At 45.8% G+C, this 18,148-nt stretch overlaps 1 protein-coding gene and 1 pseudogene across 2 annotated transcripts in view; one reads left to right on the forward strand and one right to left on the reverse strand.

Annotated features, from left to right (window-relative positions):
• Positions 1 to 18,148, forward strand: part of CRMP1 (collapsin response mediator protein 1) — an 87,379-nt gene that overhangs the window by 36,070 nt on the left and 33,161 nt on the right. The window lies entirely within an intron of this gene.
• On the reverse strand, positions 10,908 to 16,496 carry LOC105857361 (centrosomal protein of 78 kDa pseudogene; annotated as a pseudogene).

Below are 18,148 nucleotides of genomic sequence, written 5' to 3' on the forward strand. Positions count from 1 at the left end.
TTGTTGCATGAGGTCAGCTGAACAGAGGACACAAAGGAAGCAAAGAGCGACAGAGCGGGCAGAGCGAGCAGGGCGCGGTGCTCAGTCCAGGCAGGGCGCGGTGCTGAGTCCAGGCAGGGCGCGGTGCAGAGTCCAGGCAGGGCGCGGAGCTGAGTCCAGGCAGGGCCCGGTGCTGAGTCCAGGCAGGGCGCGGTGCAGAGTCCAGGCAGGGCGCGGTGCTGAGTCCAGGCAGGGCGCGGTGCTGAGTCCAGGCAGGGCGCGGTGCAGAGTCCAGGCAGGGCGCGGTGCTGAGTCCAGGCAGGGCGCGGTGCTGAGTCCAGGCAGGGCGCGGTGCAGAGTCCAGGCAGGGCGCGGTGCTCAGTCCAGGCAGGGCGCGGTGCAGAGTCCAGGCAGGGCGCGGTGCAGAGTCCAGGCAGGGCGCGGTGCTGAGTCCAGGCAGGGCGCAGTGTGAGTCCAGGCAGGGCGAGGTGCAGAGTCCAGGCAGGGCGAGGTGCAGAGTCCAGGCAGGGCGCGGTGCTCAGTCCAGGCAGGGCGCGGTGCAGAGTCCAGGCAGGGCGCGGTGCAGAGTCCAGGCAGGGCGCGGTGCTGAGTCCAGGCAGGGCGCGGTGCAGAGTCCAGGCAGGGCGCGGTGCTGAGTCCAGGCAGGGCGCGGTGCTCAGTCCAGGCAGGGCGCGGTGCTGAGTCCAGGCAGGGCGCGGTGCTCAGTCCAGGCAGGGCGCGGTGCTGAGTCCAGGCAGGGCGCGGTGCTGAGTCCAGGCAGGGCGCGGTGCAGAGTCCAGGCAGGGCGCGGTGCTGAGTCCAGGCAGGGCGCGGTGCTCAGTCCAGGCAGGGCGCGGTGCTGAGTCCAGGCAGGGCGCGGTGCTGAGTCCGGAAAGGGTGCGGGGCTCCCTGTGCAGGCAGCCTGGACGGAGGCGCTCCTCGGAGAGCAAGGGCGTGTTCGCGCTTTTTAAAATACATCTGCTGTGTTTCTCATTATAAAACTATCATCATCCCCTACATTTGAAAAGCCAGAAAATAGAAGGGAAAACCTTTTTTCCCGTTTCCCCTTTGTGGAGAGGATTACGGCCCCTCGCCGTCTCCGGGGGCGCTTCTCTCGGTGCGTCTGCGTGGTAGCTGTCGCTTGCATCCCTTCTTTTCCACTTGACGTGCTATGAGTGACGTGATTCTTCATCAGTAACTTTTTAATGGCTCATGATATACAATTTAATTGTTAATTTGCTCAATGGTATTCTTTTTGAGGGGCATTTAGGTTTTCTGTTTGTTTTATTATAAATCGTGTTATAATGAACATCTTTGTATATAAATGTTTGTTTGCATGTCTGCTTTTCTTTCTTAGATATCCAGAAATGGAATTAGGAGGTCAAAAGTTTTAGCATTTTTCAGGACCATGCCGCTTGTTGCCAAATCGGCTTCCTGAAAGAGGCCCCACTTGTGCGCCCGCAGATCCTGGCCACAATGTCCAGCCCCGTGCGCGTCCTCCTTCGGGCGTCCTGCTTCTGTGAAACCCTTGCTAATTCCGTGGTTAAGGGCATCTGCCATTGTTGCTTTCATTGCAGTTCTTTAATTGCTAATTACGTTTAACATTTTGCATGTATTTTTCCTTACGTGAATGTCCGATTGTGTTCTTTGCCCACGGATCAATTCGGATCTTCATGTGTCTGTTTAACATCAGGAAGACATCATCTTTCCGTCCCAGTTGCTATGAATCACACCACTGCCACACACAGAGTTGCAGTCCAAGGCCATTGTCGATCTTGCATCTTTTTCTCACCCAAGGTTGAGTCCTAAGCAGTTTTCCACATCCCTCCATGGGCTTCTTACAGGTTTAACAGCCTAAGAGTGGATGTGGACAGGAGGGTCCGGGTGGATACTGGGATTCTGGAGCTGTCAGTGAGGTTTACGCAGCTCCGGGGGTGGCATCGTTGGGATCTTGGTATCTGTCGCATTGCCCTGGACGAGGGCAGAGAGCTGTTTTCCTCCCCTGGCTGGGGCGACCCGCAAGGGAAAGGCCTGTGGACAGTTGAACTGCAGACGTGAGCCGGGCCGCTCCCTCCCTGGAAGGCAGTTCCAACAGGGCTCACAGCTGAGGGGCATCTGCCTGCAGCCGTCCTGGACTCTAGGGGACAGATCTTTCATTGCCGAAGTGGAGGTCTTGGGAGCTTATCACGCCACCCACTGCGGGCCACTCCGGTTCTTTGCCATTTCAGACGGTGTGCGGGGACGTCTGTTGGAGCCGTCGGGCTGGCTGTGCCAGTATTTCTCAGAGCAAACAGCTCTGAGTGGACGCTGGGTGCTCCTGCCCGTGTGGGGCACAGTCTGGGGCGGGGACGAGCACCAGCCTGCCCCACGGCTCACCCCAGTAGCACAGCTGGCTCTGTCTCTCACTTGGTTCCGTCTTCTAAGACGAGCACTCTCTCTTTCTCGCTCGTACACCCATGTGCAGTCTGGCAACTTCCTGAGTGTCACATGCCTTACAGGAAGCAGCAAGATGTGGGAAGACCCCAGCGGCCAGGTGGCCTGGGTTCAGACCCCTCCCCTCCCCCTCCTGGCTGTGTGACCCAGACAAGTCACCCATTGGCCGCTCTGAGGCTCGCTCACGGCCCCTTGTCCACAGCTCGAATCTGTCCTTGGACTAGTCAAGTCCTGCCTTATTTTAGAAATGCCAAGGTACAAGAGGAAATTATTCTAGAACAGGCTGGTTCTGAGGCTCTGTGTGAACTTGGCAGCGGAGAATGACTATCCCTAGGGGTGGAATTGTTACAATAAATCACTGGTAAGGGCATTCTGCCCATGCTGTCCAAGCCACAGACCCAAACACTGTTAATAATAATTACTGGTTTTGTTGGATGTCAGCAGCACTTCAGTCTCAAAATAGAAACCTTAATTTAGAAACTGTTGAAAGGAGGAGAAAAAACGCGTTGTAGTGAAAAGGAAAGGAACTCACATCAGCCAAGTGATTCCTGTGGGTCAGGCCGTTGGTTATTTTTCACAGAACAGTAATACAAGGGCATTATATAAAAGGCATAAAGGGTACTATTCCCCTTTTTGCATGAACTTTCTGGATCTTCCTTCCAGAAATCTCACTGTCTCTTTATCACATTGCCCTGTGTATTAGCTAGCGTTAGCTGGTAGCAAACTACCCAGACCTCGGGTTTATGACAGTCAATAGTCAGCATTCTGTTGGTTGGCAGCCTGGGCTAAGCTCAGTTGAGCAGCCTTCTGCAGATCTTGCCTGGGCTCACTGTGACGTTTGGGCCTCAGGTGGGATGTCTGGGAGCTCATGAGTGATCTTTCAGCCTCCAGCAGCTCCGTGGGGCCTCTTCCCACAGCGGCAGTGTCTCAGTAGGGCGAGCATAGGTGCTGACGGGCCTCTTGAGGCTTAGGCTTGGAACTTGTGCGCATCATTTCAATTGCATCCTGTTGGACAAAGCAAGTCAAAAGACCCGCCCAAGTTCCAGAAATGGGGGAAAAGACTCCATCTCTTGATAGGAGGAACCTCAAAGAATCTGTGACTATTTTAATGTACTATAATGCCTCATTCTGGCCACAAATATTTATATTCCTCTCATGTGCAAAATACTCACCATTTGCACCCATAAAAGTTTCATCCCATTACAGCAAAAGGCTTGAAGTCCAGTATCTCATTATCAGTGTTAACACAGATGAGGCTGTTTGGGTGTGGCTTCTCCTGATCCACATACCTGTGGACTAAAAAGGCTTTAAGTGGCGTGTGCTGCCCTCATGCAGCCAACATACAGTGTGAGACAGTGACAGGATAGCCACGGTAAACACACTCATCTAAAAGGAGAAAAAGTGGGAGGCACCCAGCCATGACTCCTCAGAAGTTCTGGGATCCAGCCGGCACTGCTACCAGACCCCTGCACCGGGAGTGGGAGATGCCCCTCAGCAAGGCGCAGGCTTTCTCTCTGGGTGTCGTGCCTAAGTTCAGGGTTGGCAAACTGCACATAGCTTATGGGCCAAGTGTGCCCTATGGCCTGTTTGTGTATTGCCTTTGAGCTAAGAATGTTTTTTACATTCTGAAAGGGTTTAAAAAACAAAGCAAACAACAACAAGGAACAATGTGTGACCAAGACTTATGTGTCCCACAAAACCTACTACATTTACTAATCTAGTCCTTTATCAAAAAAGTCCCCTGCACTAGGCCATTGTTTTGCTTAGTGCAGGTTCCGCTCTCTTGGTTTGACCCTCTGAGATATAGTTTCTTTAAAAAAAAAAAAAGGCCCACATTTGGCACTAACTTTCTCGACTTTTCCCTACACGTAGGAAGCTGCCAGAGCCCCTTTTCATTTTGAGCCATCTCAATCTCTTTTAGTCAAAGGTGGTACAACTTTCTTAAAAACATTGTGTGTTTCCAGTGTATCAGATCCTAGTCTACCGAGCAGATTTTTTTTGAGACAAGTGTATTTTAGGTGATTGTCAGTGTGCTGTGTGACAATGCCTTTAAGATTCTTAGAAGCCCTTTTGTCTAGCTGAGGAAGTTTACTGGGCACTAACTTAGATTTTTCTGAGATTGTAGCTAAGAGTTACATATATATCCTTGATGTGATCTTTTCCCTGAGGCCATTTTTTTACTTTGAGAATTTTGTAGGCAGTCAGAGCAGAAATGAGAAACAATTCCATTTTCCAGTCCAGTGAATCATGGGCCTCCTGTGTGTCTGCTAGATTATGCCTGCAGACCGAATACTTCCTTCTTTATCTCTTTCTCAGTTCCTTTCTCATCTCTCAGTTCCTTTTTTTTTTATTTCAGCATATTATGGGGGTACAGATTTTAAGGTTTCAATAAATGCCCATTTCCCCCCTCCTCCCACAAGTCTGAGTCTCCATCATGAGCATCCCCCAGATGGTGCATATCTTACTTGTTATATATGTATATACCCGCCCCCTCCCCCCTCCCACCTGCCCAATATCCTATTACTGTAGTACCTATGTGACCACTTAGGTGCTGTTCAGTTAATACCAATTTGCTGGTGAGTATTTGTGGTGCTTGTTTTTCCATTCTTGGGAAACTTCACTTAATAGTATGGGTTCCAGCTCTAACCAGGAAAATATAAGATGTGCTATGTCACCATTGTTTCTTAGAGCTGAATAGTACTCCATGGTATACACATACCACATTTTATTAATCCATTCTTGGATTGATGGGCACTTGGGCTGTTTCCACAGCCTTGCAATTATGAATTGTGCTGCTATAAACATTCGAGTGCAGGTGTCTTTTGTGTAGAGTGTCATTGGATCTTTTGGGTAGATGCCCAGCAATGGGATTGCTGGGTCAAATGGTAGAATCACTTGTATCGCTTTAAGATATCTCCATATTGCTTTCCACAGAGGTTGAACTAGTTTGCAGTCCCACCAGCAGTGTAGGAGTGTTCCTCTCTCTCCGCAACCATGCCAGCATTTATTGTTTGGAGATTTTTTTATAAAGGCCATTCTCACTGGGGTTAAGTGATATCTCATTGTGGTTTTGATTTGCATTTCCTGATGATTAGAGATGTTGAGCAGTTTTTCATATGTTTGTTGGCCATTCTTTTGTCTTCTTTAGAAAAGTTTCTGTTCAAGTCCTTTGCCCACTTTTTAATGGGGTTATTTGATTTTTTTCTTCCTGATTTTTGTGAGTTCTAAGTATATTCTAGTTATCAGTCCCTTATCGGATGCATAGGATGCAAAAATTTTCTCCTATTCTGTAGGTTGTCTGTTTACTTTCATGACTATTTCTTTGGCTGTGCAGAAGCTTTGTAGTTTGATCATGTCTCATTTATTTATTTTTGTTGCTGCTGTGATTGCCTTTGGGGACTTCTTCATACACTCTTTGCCTAGGCTGATGTCTAGGAGAGTGTTCCCAACATTTTCCTCTAGAATTCTAATAGTTTCATACCTTAAGTTTAAGTCTGTTATCCAGCGTGAGTTGGTTTTTGTGAGAGGTGAAAGGTGTGGATCCTGTTTTAGCCTTCTGCAGGTGGCTATCCAGTTTTCCCAGCACCATTTATTGAAAAGGGATTGTTTTCCCCAGCGTATATTTTTGTCTGCTTTGTCAAAGATTAGATGGCTATATGAGGATGGTTTTATATCAGGATTCTCACATCTGTTCCACTGGTCAATATTCCTATTTTTGTGCCAATACCAGATTGATTTAATTACTACAGCTTTGTAGTATAGTTTGATATCTGGCATATTAATGCCTCCCATTTTGTTTTTGTTGCCTAGAATTGCTCTTGATATTTGGGGACTTCTTTGGTTCCATACGAAGCGTAAAATTATTTTTTCTATATCTGTGAAGAATGCTGATGGGATTTTAATAGGTATTGCATTGAATCTGTAGATCAGTTTGGGTAGTATAGACATTTTGATGATATTGAGTCTACCGATCCACGAGCATGGTATGGATTTCCATCTGTTTACATCCTCTGCTATTTCCTTCCTTAGTGTTTCATAGTTCTCCCTGTAGAGGTCTTTTACCTCCTTGGTTAAGTATATTCCTAGGTACTTTAATTTCTTTCTTGCTATTGTGAAAGGAATTGAGTCTTTGATTTGGTTCTCAATTAGATTGTTGTTGGCGTATATGAATGCCTCTGATTTCTGTGTATTGATTTTGTATCCTGAGACTTTACTAAATTCATTGATCAGTTCCAGGAGTTTCTTGGTTGAATCTTTGGGGTTTTCTAGATACAATATCATATCATCAGCAAACAGTGAAAGTTTGATCTCTTCTGCCCCTATTTGGATACCTTTGATTCCATTTTCCTGTCTGATTGCTGTAGCCAAGACTTCCAGCACTATGTTGAACAGAAGTGGAGATAGTGGGCAGCCTTGTCTGGTTCCAGTTCTAAGTGGGAATGATTTCAATTTTTCCCCATTCAGTATGATGTTGGCTATGGGTCTGTCATATATGGCTTGTATCATTTTTAGGTATGTCCCTTCTATGCCTATTTTCTTTTCTTTTTTTTTTTTTTTTTGAGACAGAGTCTCACTTTGTTGCCCAGGCTAGAGTGAGTGCCATGGCGTCAGCTTAGCTCACAGCAACTTCAAACTACTGGGCTCAAGGGATCCTCCTGCCTCAGCCTCCCAAGTAGCTGGGACTACAGGCATGTGCCACCATGCCCGGCTAATTTTTTGTATATATTAGTTGGCCAATTAATTTCTTTCTAATTATAGTAGAGACGGGGTCTCGCTCTTGCTCAGGCTGGTTTCGAACTCCTGACCTCAAGCAATCCGCCCGCCTCGGCCTCCCAGAGAGCTAGGATTACAGGCGTGAGCCACCGCGCCCGGCCTATGCCTATTTTCTTAAGTGTTCGTATCATGAAAGGGTGTTGAATTTTGTCAAAAGCTTTTTCTGCATCTATTGAAAGAATCATGTGGTCTTTGTTTTTGCTTCTGTTTATGTGGTGAATTGCATTTATAGATTTACGTATGTTGAACCATCCCTGCATCCCTGGGATGAAGCCCACTTGGTCGTGGTGGATTATTTTTTTGATAAGTGTCTGGATTCGGTTAGCTAAGATTTTGTTGAAAATTTTTGCATCTATATTCATTAGGGATATTGGTCTGTAGTGTTCTTTTTTTGTTGCATCCTTTCCTGGTTTTGGTATCAGAAAAGGTGTCGGGGAGGTTTCCGTTCTTCTTGATGTTGTGGAATAGTTTCTGCAAGATAGGTACTAGTTCTTCTTTGTAAGTGTGGTAAAATTCGGGTGTGAAGCCATCTGGACCGGGACTTTTCTTTTTAGGGAGATTTTGAATTGCTGTTTCTATTTCAGCTGTTGAGATTGGTCTGTTTAGGGAATCTATTTCTTCCTGGTTGAGCCTAGGGAGGCTGTGTGTTTCTAGAAATTTGTCCATTTCCTCCACATTTTCCAGTTTGTGTGCATAAAGATTTTTGTAGTATTCATAAATTGTATCTTGTATCTCTTTGGGATCAGTTGTGATATCTCCTTTTTTTATTCCTGATGGAGCTTATTAGAGATTTCTCTTTTCTGCTCTTTGTTAGCTTAGCCAATGGTGTGTTAATTTTGTTTATTTTTTCAAAGAACCAACTTTTTGTTTTATTAATCTCCTGAATAGCTTCCCTGTTTTCAATTTCGTTTAGTTCTGATTTGATCTTGTTGATTTCACTTCTTCTGCTGGGTTTGGGGTTGGTCTGTTCTTCTTTTTCCAGCTCTTTGAGTCGTTTGATTAGATTGTCTATTTGTGATCTTCTTGTCTTTTGGTTATAGGCATTTATGGAGATAAACTTTCCTCTCAGAACTGCTTTAGCTGTGTCCCAGAGGAGTTGATAACTTGTCTCTCCATTGTCGTTTTCTTCATAGACGTTTTTTATTTCCGTCTTGATTTCTTCATTTATGAAGTAATCATTTAGTAGGAGGTTGTTTAATTTCCACGTTTTTGTGTAGAAATGTGAGTTTCTGTTAGGGTTGATTTCTACTTTTATTCCACTGTGATCTGAGAAGGTACATGGTATGATTTCTATTTTTTTAAATTTCTTGAGATTTACTTTGTGTCCTAGGATATGGTCAATCTTAGAGAATGTCCCGTGAGCTGATGAGAAGAATATATATTCAGTGGATTTGGAGTAGAATGTTCTGTAAATGTCAGTCAGACCCAATTGTTCTACAGTTTTGTTTAAGTCCATTATTTCTTTATTAATTTTCTGTTTGGAGGATCTGTCTCGTGCCGTCAGTGGAGTGTTGAAATCTCCGGTGATTATGGAGTTGCTATTAATCCATTTGCTTAGCTCCAGTAAGGTTTGCTTTATGAATCTGGGTGCACCTAAGTTGGGTGCATATATATTTAAAATTGTTATCTCTTCTTGTTGAACTGTGCCCTTCACCATTATATAATGACCCTCTTTGTCTTTTACTACTTTTATTGGTTTAAAAACTAAATCGTCTGAAATTAGAACTGCCATACCATCCTTCTTTTGGCTTCTATTTGCTTGGAATATTGATCTCCACCCTTTTATTTTTAGTCTATATGCATCCTTGCAGGTTAGATGTGTTTCCTGAAGACAGCATATACTTGGCCTGTATTTTCTTATCCATTCAGCCAGCCTATGTCTCTTGAGTGGAGAGTTTAGGCCATTCACGTTTATTGAGAGAACTGATAGGTAGGGTAGATTACTGTTCATTCTGTTGGGTTGGATGTTGTTGCTATGATTTCTGTCTTGAGCCATTGTAATATCTGGCCTTTAATATCTTTGGGTTTTGGTTGTTTTTATATTCGTGGGTTATTATTATGATGTTCCATGGGTAACACTGTTTTAAGTACTTCTTGTAGGGCTGGTCTTGTCTTGGTCAATTCTCTGAGCCTTTGCTTGTCTGAGAATGTTTTTATTTCTCCTTCATATACGAAGCTTAGTTTTGCAGGGAATAATATTCTAGGCTGGGCATTGTTTTGTTTCAAAAGAGTGAGAATGGGGCCCCAGTCTCTCCTTGCTTGTAAAGTCTCATTAGAGAAGTCTGATGTTATTCGAATTGGCTTTCCCGTGTATGTTACTTGCTTCTTTTGTCTTACAGCTCTTAGAAGGGCCTCTTTAGTTGATACTTTGGTCAGTCTGATGACTGCATGTCGTGACGTCTTCCTGTTTGCATTGAATCTCCCAGGGGTCCTCTGAGCTTCTTGAACTTGTATATCAAGATTTTGAGCAAGGCCTGGGAAATTTTCCTCTATTATATCTTCAAACATCTTGTCCAACCCTTGAGTGTTGTCTTCTCCCCTTCTGGTAACCCTATGACCCTCACATTAGGTTTCTTCACTTAATCCCACAGCTCTTGTAGGCTTTGCTCTTTTCTCTTGTTTCTCTGCTCTATTTCTGTGACTGATTTATTTAATTGGAGGGTGTTATCTTCAAGCTCTGAGATTCTTTCTTCTGTTTGATCTACCCTGTTCTTGAGACTTTCCACTGTATTTTGTAGTTCCTTGAATTGATTCTTCATTTCCAGGAGTTCGGTTAAACTTTTCTTCATTGTGTCTATTTCTTTTTCCATATCCTGGAGGCTTTTTGTGGTTTCTTTGTGTTGGTTATTGAGTTGTTGTTGCAGCTCGGTGAGTGTTCTTATGATCCACATACGAAATTCCTCTTCTGTCATATTGGTTGCCTGATTTTTTTTTTTTTTTAATTTCATACCTCCTTTTATTTATTTATTTATTTTTGAGACAGAGTCTCACTCTTTTGCCTAGGTTAGGGTGCTGTGGCATCAGCCTAGCTCACAGCAACCTCAAACTCCTGGGCTCAAGGAATCCTACTGTCTCAGCCTCCTGAGTAGCTGAGACTATAGGCATGTGCCACCATGCCCAGCTAATTTTTTCTATATATATTTTTGGTTGTCCAGCTAATTTCTTTCTATTTATAGTAAAGATGGGGTCTTGCTCTTGCCCAGGCTGGTCTCAAACTCCTGAGCTCAAACGATCTATCTGCCCACCTTGGCCTCCCAGAGTGCTAGGATTACAGGCATAAGCCACCATGCCTGGACCTACTTTTATGTTACTGGTTTTCTTCAAACTTGATGGTTCTTAGCTTTCCATATTTATAGATTAGGCCTAAGAGCAAAGTTTGAAGTTCTTTTCTTCAACCAAATTTCAATTCTGGTTCATTTTCCATGATTCCACGTTCTGATTATAGGCACCTCTTGTGATTATAAAGGGGAGTAGCATGTCAACACAGCCAAAGAGAGAATGTGGGTAGCTTAACTGCAGTTCCTCCTTGTAGTTGTTTTGGATAATGCCCTTATTCTCCAATCCCGTTGTTTCCTGAGTCAGTACTCCCCCTTCAGACAGCCACTTTCTTAGCCTGGTGGCAAATTTCCAGAACTAGATGCTCCAAAGATAAGTGCAATGGCTTAGCTGTTCCACTCTTTAACTAATTGGTCCTTCAGTAATCTCCTCTTTATCTTCTAGAATTTCCACATTGTTCAATTTCTGGTTTTCCAACTCTGCTCTTAATTTATTTTTAGTATTTCTCCAGCCATTTCAATGAGATTCTGTTTTGGTCATTTTCTCTGGAGAAGATTTGCTCTTTCTGGAAAACTCCTCTTCTTTTCTTTGACTTTCAGTTCCAGAAATCACATCTGCTAAAGAACTTGTTCTAGAAATGATATCTTCGAAAGGCTCCTGCTGCTGCTCGGTGGCTGGGACTCCCAGGCTGTCTCTGGAATTTACTAAGGCTTCCTGAGTAGAAACTGGTACAGGGAAGGAGTGGAGAGACAAAGGAATTCTAGCATCGCCTGTAATTTTCTGAAACTTCATTAGTGTTCCTTCATTGTAAGCTGACTGCATACAAATAGAAACTTGGATATTTTCCATTTTTCCTAGGGCATTCTGCTTTGGTTCTGGTTTTTCTTCTTCAATGGCCTTCTTTTCTTCTTTAGGTAGACTGCTAACAGTAGAATTCATCTGGGGATGACCTAGTAAGTGAAAATCTGACTGATCTATACCAGCCATTGTGGCAAGCTGCCCCAGCCCAGCATCCTTAAGGAGATCCAAGAAAGCATGGAACTTCTGAAAAGAATTCTCAATGCTGCCCAAAACACCTTCATCCTCCAGGATCATGCTTGTCAATGACTGTGCATGAAGGGCTTCAGACAAAGAGAAATTTATATTTCTTAACTGGGCATTTTCATGTTCCAGCTCACTGACTCGTTTATCAGCCTTAAGCCTTATCACTCTTTCCTCCTTTAACTGCTTCAGGCACTCTTCCAGTTTTTCCTGTAATGCTTCTTGTTTTACACTGGTTTTCTCAGGCACTTCATGAACACTTTCTGAAGAATCATCAACCTCTTCGATTTCTGAGGATGAAGGACTCTCTACTGTCACAGTCACAGGAAAACCTGGTTGCTGCAACTGATTATGTATATCACGAGTTTTGATCAATGGAAAGCCCCTGTTCCTTTTTGCACGTTCTGCAGTACGCCACGGCAAGAAACCAGATGCACCAGGTGGTAGAGGTATAGGAGCATAGTGTTCTTTACCAAGGGAGTGTTTGTTTCCACTACTTACAGGTTTCTTTGAAGCAAATCCAATTCTAAAAGTAGCTTTTCCTTTTCGACCACTTCCTAGAATTATAGTTTTCTTTTTCTGTCTAGCAGTTTTCGATGATTCCTTCACTGTTGGAGAAGTTATCCATTGGTACTCTGACTTAGCACTCCTTCCATTCTGGACAACTTTTTTGATAACTGCTTTCATCATAGAATGATTGATGAGTGGATTTTTTCTTATATCCAGAACAATGAGAGTTCTGTTGGTTTCAAGGGCCTCCAGTAAAGCATTTGCTCCTTCATTGGTCAGGCCGCACTGTTGCAGGTCAAGTGCTCTCAGCCATAAACCCTCACTGAGTGAGTCTGCAAAAGTACTTGCACCTACGTCACCAATCAGCGTGTTGCAGTTCAGTGTGATACGCCTTAAGCCAGCCATATAGTCAAGATCAGGTCTCCTATAGCGAAGACTCTCAGCCCAGGTTTCTTCATGTCTTTTCATGGTCTGATACTTTAAGATCTTGGCCATGTGATCTGCTCCCTGCCATGTCAGATTACACCCCGTGAAGTTGACTGTCTGAAGAGGGATAGAGCTCTTTATACCTTGACAAATAATTTCTAAACCTCCATCTCCAATTGGACAATTTGCAAGAGACAGGTGCACCAAAGAAGCCGATTTATTCAATCCCTTTGTTAAAACAGTTAAATCTCTCTCTCTCAGAACTAGTCCATTTAGCTCCAGGTTCTTTAGCACACTTGATATACTTAAACAGCCTTTAAGAGCTTTACATAACTGGAAGGTCACATCTTTGAATCTTATGGCAGGAACGCGACTTCTGCAAACTTTATTTATGTCAGAACCTGTTTCCCCAAGCCACGGCTGGAAGAAGCTCTTGATGGAGATCAAGGGCAGGTCTTTATTAATCTTGAGGGTGCTGAGCAGCGGCGCCCAGTCCACGACGCGGAGGCGGTGGGCGTTGAAGTGCAGCACGCCCTCGCGGAGGCAGCGGCAGCGAGTCCTGCAGCGTGCACAGGGACTCGTGGTGCGAGAAGAAGTCCGGCGCGCTGTCGGGCGCGGCTTCACCGGGTCGATCGTGGCCAGGGCGCGGCCTCGGGGGATGCCGGCCGCGGAGACGTCGCCCGCACCCACGGGGGGGCCCGGGTCGCCGCCCGGCGGCTCCGTTACCCACGGCCAGGCGGGGACAGCGGCCCCACACGGAGTGCGGGAGCGGCTCGGCCAGAAGACCGAGCCGGGCGCCCCGGGCTAGGCCGGCCCTCAACCCGAGCTCCCGCCGCCCGCCCCGTCTCACAGTTCCCTGCGGGCGGAGCTGCGGTTCAAGCCGGTGGGCGGGTGGGGGGCGGTGCACCGGTTGCCTGATTTTGGTTGGTGTCCATTTCTAGGGGGCTGGTGCTTCTCTTTGGGGGTGTGTTTTCCGTTTGGTTCTTCGTATTTCCTGAGTTCCTTCGCTGATTTCTTCCCATGTCGATCAGTTGTTGTTTCTTTCCTTTAGGTTTTTGTTTGGGTATTCACACGCCTTGTTTAGTTTCTGAGGCGTTAGGTGGTGTCTGTGGGTGAGATTCAACCTCTCCCTGTATAATGAGTCAGTGGGTGCCGTGGAAAGGTTGTGCAGGATGCCGTCCCTGTCAGTAGGTGGCGCTTGCTTGGAGGAACAGACTATGCTGTTGTTTTTGTGTCCTGTTATCAGCTCTTGTTCTGGGCGGAGCTGGGCTGGGTCAGCCTGCCCTCAGGCACCACCAATGCCGTTAGCAGGGGTCAAAGTTCTGTTCTCTGCTTCCAGGAAAAGCTGTCAGGGCGGGGCTGGAATGGTCCTGCTCAGCCAGAAAGTCTGCGTGTGGGGGTGGGGCTGTCTGAGACCCGCAGTCTGCAGCAGGCCTCGCTTCTTTCCACCCTTCCCAACTCCGCAGCTACTCCTGGGCCTCTGCCAGCAGGCCAGACCACACGTCACCAGGCCTCCCCGGACTGTGATGCCGGCGGGGAGGTTCCCTGCACAGGAACGCCACCTGGGCTGGGCGCACGGCCTCCTCCTGGGAGGAGGGTTGCCCTCTGGGGCACTGATCTGCCCCTGAAGGCACACACACCTCAGTAGGCTGTTCACGTATTACCCTTCTGTGCCCCAGGCAATGCTAGCCCTCCGTGCAGGGGATCTGGTCTGCAGGTCCGACCTCTGGGTCCCAGAGTTCAAACTGTATCCCCACCAGGGAGAGGAGTTCCGGTCCCAATTCACCCACAGGGAGCCCAAGCTGTGTCTGTGTCTCTCAGCCTCTGAGTTGGCACCGTTCTCCTGGGAACACCGTGCCAGCAGCACCTGGGAGGGCTGGCGGGTAGGGAGCTCACAGTCTGAGTTCCTCTGAGTCAGCTGTAGGGTCCCAAAAGGGAAGGACCCGTTCCCTGGAGGTGCCTCCGGCTGGTGGCTGTATTGTCTCTCTGGGCAGCCGCGGGTAGGGTCCGCGGAGGGGAGGAGGAGGCAATATGGCGCCTGCCGCGCGGCTCGGATCTGTGCACACGGAGGTGCCCGGAGGAAGTTTGGAACCTGGTGCCACGTCTGCTACAGGCTCACCGCTGGCTGGTAGCGGCCATCTCTGGGCTGGTGTCCGCAGGTCTCTCCACCCGCTGGGGAGCCCACCAGCAGTCCCAAATGCAGGGGAGGGGAAACAGCAAATCCACCTACCCTTGCCGCTGGTCTCCGGGCTGCTCCGGTGGTCTCAGCCTCCAGTTCTCCTCCGCAGCCTCCTCCCATGGAGTCTCCCGGGGTCTCAGGTACCCCTCCTTCCGGGCCTCGTCCGCTGTATGCTCGTCTTCTTGCTTCTTTTTTCTAATTTCTGCTAGAATCTGTTTTTTCTGCAGAGACACTCTGTTTGGCGGTGATTCTCGTCCGCCATCTTGCTCCACCCCCTCAGTTCCTTTTTATCTCTTTCTTCTTGCACCTCATCATATAAAGCTTTAAGAAGGCAATTGATACTTTCAGCATTCATGGAAATCATCTCAGCTAGATTCACAAGTTCTCAGGGGTAAATTTTGTTCCAAGTTCCCACAATTGACTTTTTCTAATTATTTGACTCATTAATATGGGTCTTCCCTTTTAGACTCTCTGCTAAGAGTTAACTGACTATTTTCCAACTTTTGCTAATAGTTCCCTCACTACTCTTCCAGCCTCTACTCACCAGTCAATCCCAAAGTCAGGGCTGCATGTTGTATGTTTTGGCCATGCAGCACCCAACCTCTAGGCACCAATTTATGTATTAATTAGCTTTTGCTGTATAAAATAAAAACCAGTAAAAAAAATCTAGTGGCTTAAAACAGCAACTGTTAAGACCATAGTGAATACCATCTCAATTCATTGGGATGATTACCATACCAACAAAAACAAAGCCAGCAAATGACAAGTGTTGGCAAGGATGTGGAGAGCTTGGAGCCTTTGTGCACTGTTGGTGGGAGCCTGACATGGTGCAGCTGCTGTAGGAACAGTATGGAGGCTCCTCAACAAACTGACAATGGAACTGCCATGCGACCCAGCAACTCTGCCACCGGTTACACACCCAGTAGAATTGAAAGCAGGGGCTCAAAGAGATATTTGCATACGCATGCTCATAGCAGCATTATTTGCAGTAGCTAAAGGATGGAAGCAACCCAAGCATCTGCTGACAGATAGATAGATAAACAAAATGAGGTGTATCCATGCAATGGAATATTATTCAGCCTTAAAAAGAAGGAAATTCTTACACATCTTACACATATGTAAATTCTTACATATGGAAGACATTATACTAAGTGAAATAAGCCAATCACAAGGACAAATACTCAATGATTCCATTGAGATGAGGTGCCTAGGGCAGGTGCATTTCTAGAGACAAAGTCGCGTGGTGGTTGTCGAGGCTTGGGGGTGCTGGGGAGATATTGTTTAATGGGGACAGAGCTTCCGTTTGCAACATGAACAAGTCCTGGAGAGGGTTGCACAAGGACATGAATATACTTCATCCAGTGTAGATCTCAACATCCCTGTGCTTGACCACAAACCTCACAAGCCCTCCAGAACTGGGCTAAGCCAAAGGAAGCACATTTGCTTTAGTGGTAGCTGTGTGCGTCCAAGCCCCCACGAGAGTGTCTTTCCCCCTCACCTCTGCTTTCCCGCTGAGTCAGCTCTACTCCCTTAGCCGAGGGCTGCTTTCTCCACTGCGTGGTCCCCAAGGTGGAAGGCAGCAGCCCACTCTCGCTCTGGATGTGCGTCTCTGCTGCAGAGGTCTGCCAGGGGTCCCTTGGTATCTACGGGACTCAGTTCCTCATGCTGGTTCAGTTTAGCGTCTGTCAGGTGCCCAGCCCTGGACCGTGGTCTAGGGTCACATTGTACGAGCATGGCTGTTTCCAAGGTTACTGGGTGAAAAGGGGGAAGGGACGTTGCTGGGAGAGTCATGCAGGCTCTGAGAACTGGAGCGTGTCATAGAATAACAGGCTGACACCCAGCTGGTGCTCCGTACAGCCGTCTGGGACTCGTGTGCCATGGGCCCTCCTGGGAAGAAACGTGTGGTGATGGCCTTGGAGAACCTGGGGTCTTTATGACTGTCAGGGCCTACCGTATTTCCTGAGGCTCTAGTAGAATTATCTGGCGAGAAGTGTGAAAACATTTACTACTCTCGATACATTGCTAAATTAGTTTTCTAAGCACTTGCAAATTGTGCCAATTTGAGTCTCATTTTGAGGTATATTCACTAGCATTGGACAATAGATTTTAAAATATGGCATAATAGTAAGGCTTTAATTGTAATTACTTTGATTATAAATAAGACCAAATCTTATCTTTATTAGTTAGCCATTTGCTTTTTCTTAAATTGTCTAACAATGCTGCTTGCCTTTGTTGTTTTTTGCTTCTTGGTTTTATTTTAATCCTTTTAAATATAAAATAGAACACAGATACAGAAAACCACACAAACCAAATGTGTGGCTTTATGAATTATTACGAGATTACCCCACTCAGGCAAGGAATGGGATTTTGCCAGACGCCCCTGCAGACCCTTTCTTGGGCCCTGTTGCCGTCACTAGCCCCTCCTCCTCCTCGAGGTAACCACTGAGGGATATTCTTTAAATAGGACTTTTAAGAGTCCTTTGTTGAAATTGTTGCAGATATGTTAACAATGTTGGTTGTTTGCTTTTTATTTTGAGTTTTTAAGAATAAACTCACAGAAAGTTTCCATTGATAAAAAGTCAAATCTATCATTACTTTTCATGGTAGCTTTTAATTTGAGATAGCTTTACCCTGCTCCGACCCTCCTTGGCAACCAGTTCTAAGGGTATATTTATTAATTCTACCACTTTTTTTCTAATTTGTTATTTCTATTCCTATCTGTATTGTTTATTTCTAATTCCTGGTGAATTTTCATTTTGTTCTTTTAAAATTGCTTGTTGTGGAAGCTTATTTGGTTTATATACTCTTCCCCATCCCTTTAAAAAACAATAAAGTGTTTAAGGCTATGAATTTACCTCACACTATGATGTTACCTGTTTTCCCATTGATATTTTTTCTGTGTCTATAAACTGAGTTTCAGTTTTTGTATTTTTTAGAGAAGTTTATCTTTACAAGGAATACAATATCTATTAATTGTCATATTATTTTTATTTAAGTCTACTTGATAGAGACTGATATTTTTATGTTAATCTCCGAATACAATCTTTAAAAATTTTTCTTATCTTTTGGGAAAAAAATTTTATTGCCATAGTTTTCTACAAAAAAAAAGATTTTTGGCTTGTCTTCACTATTGCTAAATGTAAAAAACTGAATCTCATTTAATACTTTTGCTTTAAATTCTTTTTTTTTCTTATCCAAACATTTCCTAATTCCATTAGGAAACCTTACTTGCATAGCACATGTTACAGATGTGCAAGACAAAGTGATATATAAGATGCGGCGTCTGTCCGCAAACAACATGAAGGTGAATTAGGGAAAAGTCTGTCCCCTCCCATCCCTACTGCCCCTGGTCTGCCAGTGTGCTGTGTGGTTAAGTCCGACATGTCACCTTTTTGATCCCCACTCACTCGTCCCATCCCTGTAGCTCCTTTCTTGGCTCAGAGCGGAGCCCTGCACGTCAGCCAGTGCCTCAGCACCCGACCTGCCTCCATGTCTCCTCGCCTTCCGCACAGTGTCCGGGCAGTCCCCTGC

The sequence above is a fragment of the Microcebus murinus genome, chromosome 16 (genome assembly GCF_040939455.1).
Source record: "Microcebus murinus isolate Inina chromosome 16, M.murinus_Inina_mat1.0, whole genome shotgun sequence".
Classification (NCBI taxonomy): Eukaryota; Metazoa; Chordata; class Mammalia; order Primates; family Cheirogaleidae; genus Microcebus; species Microcebus murinus.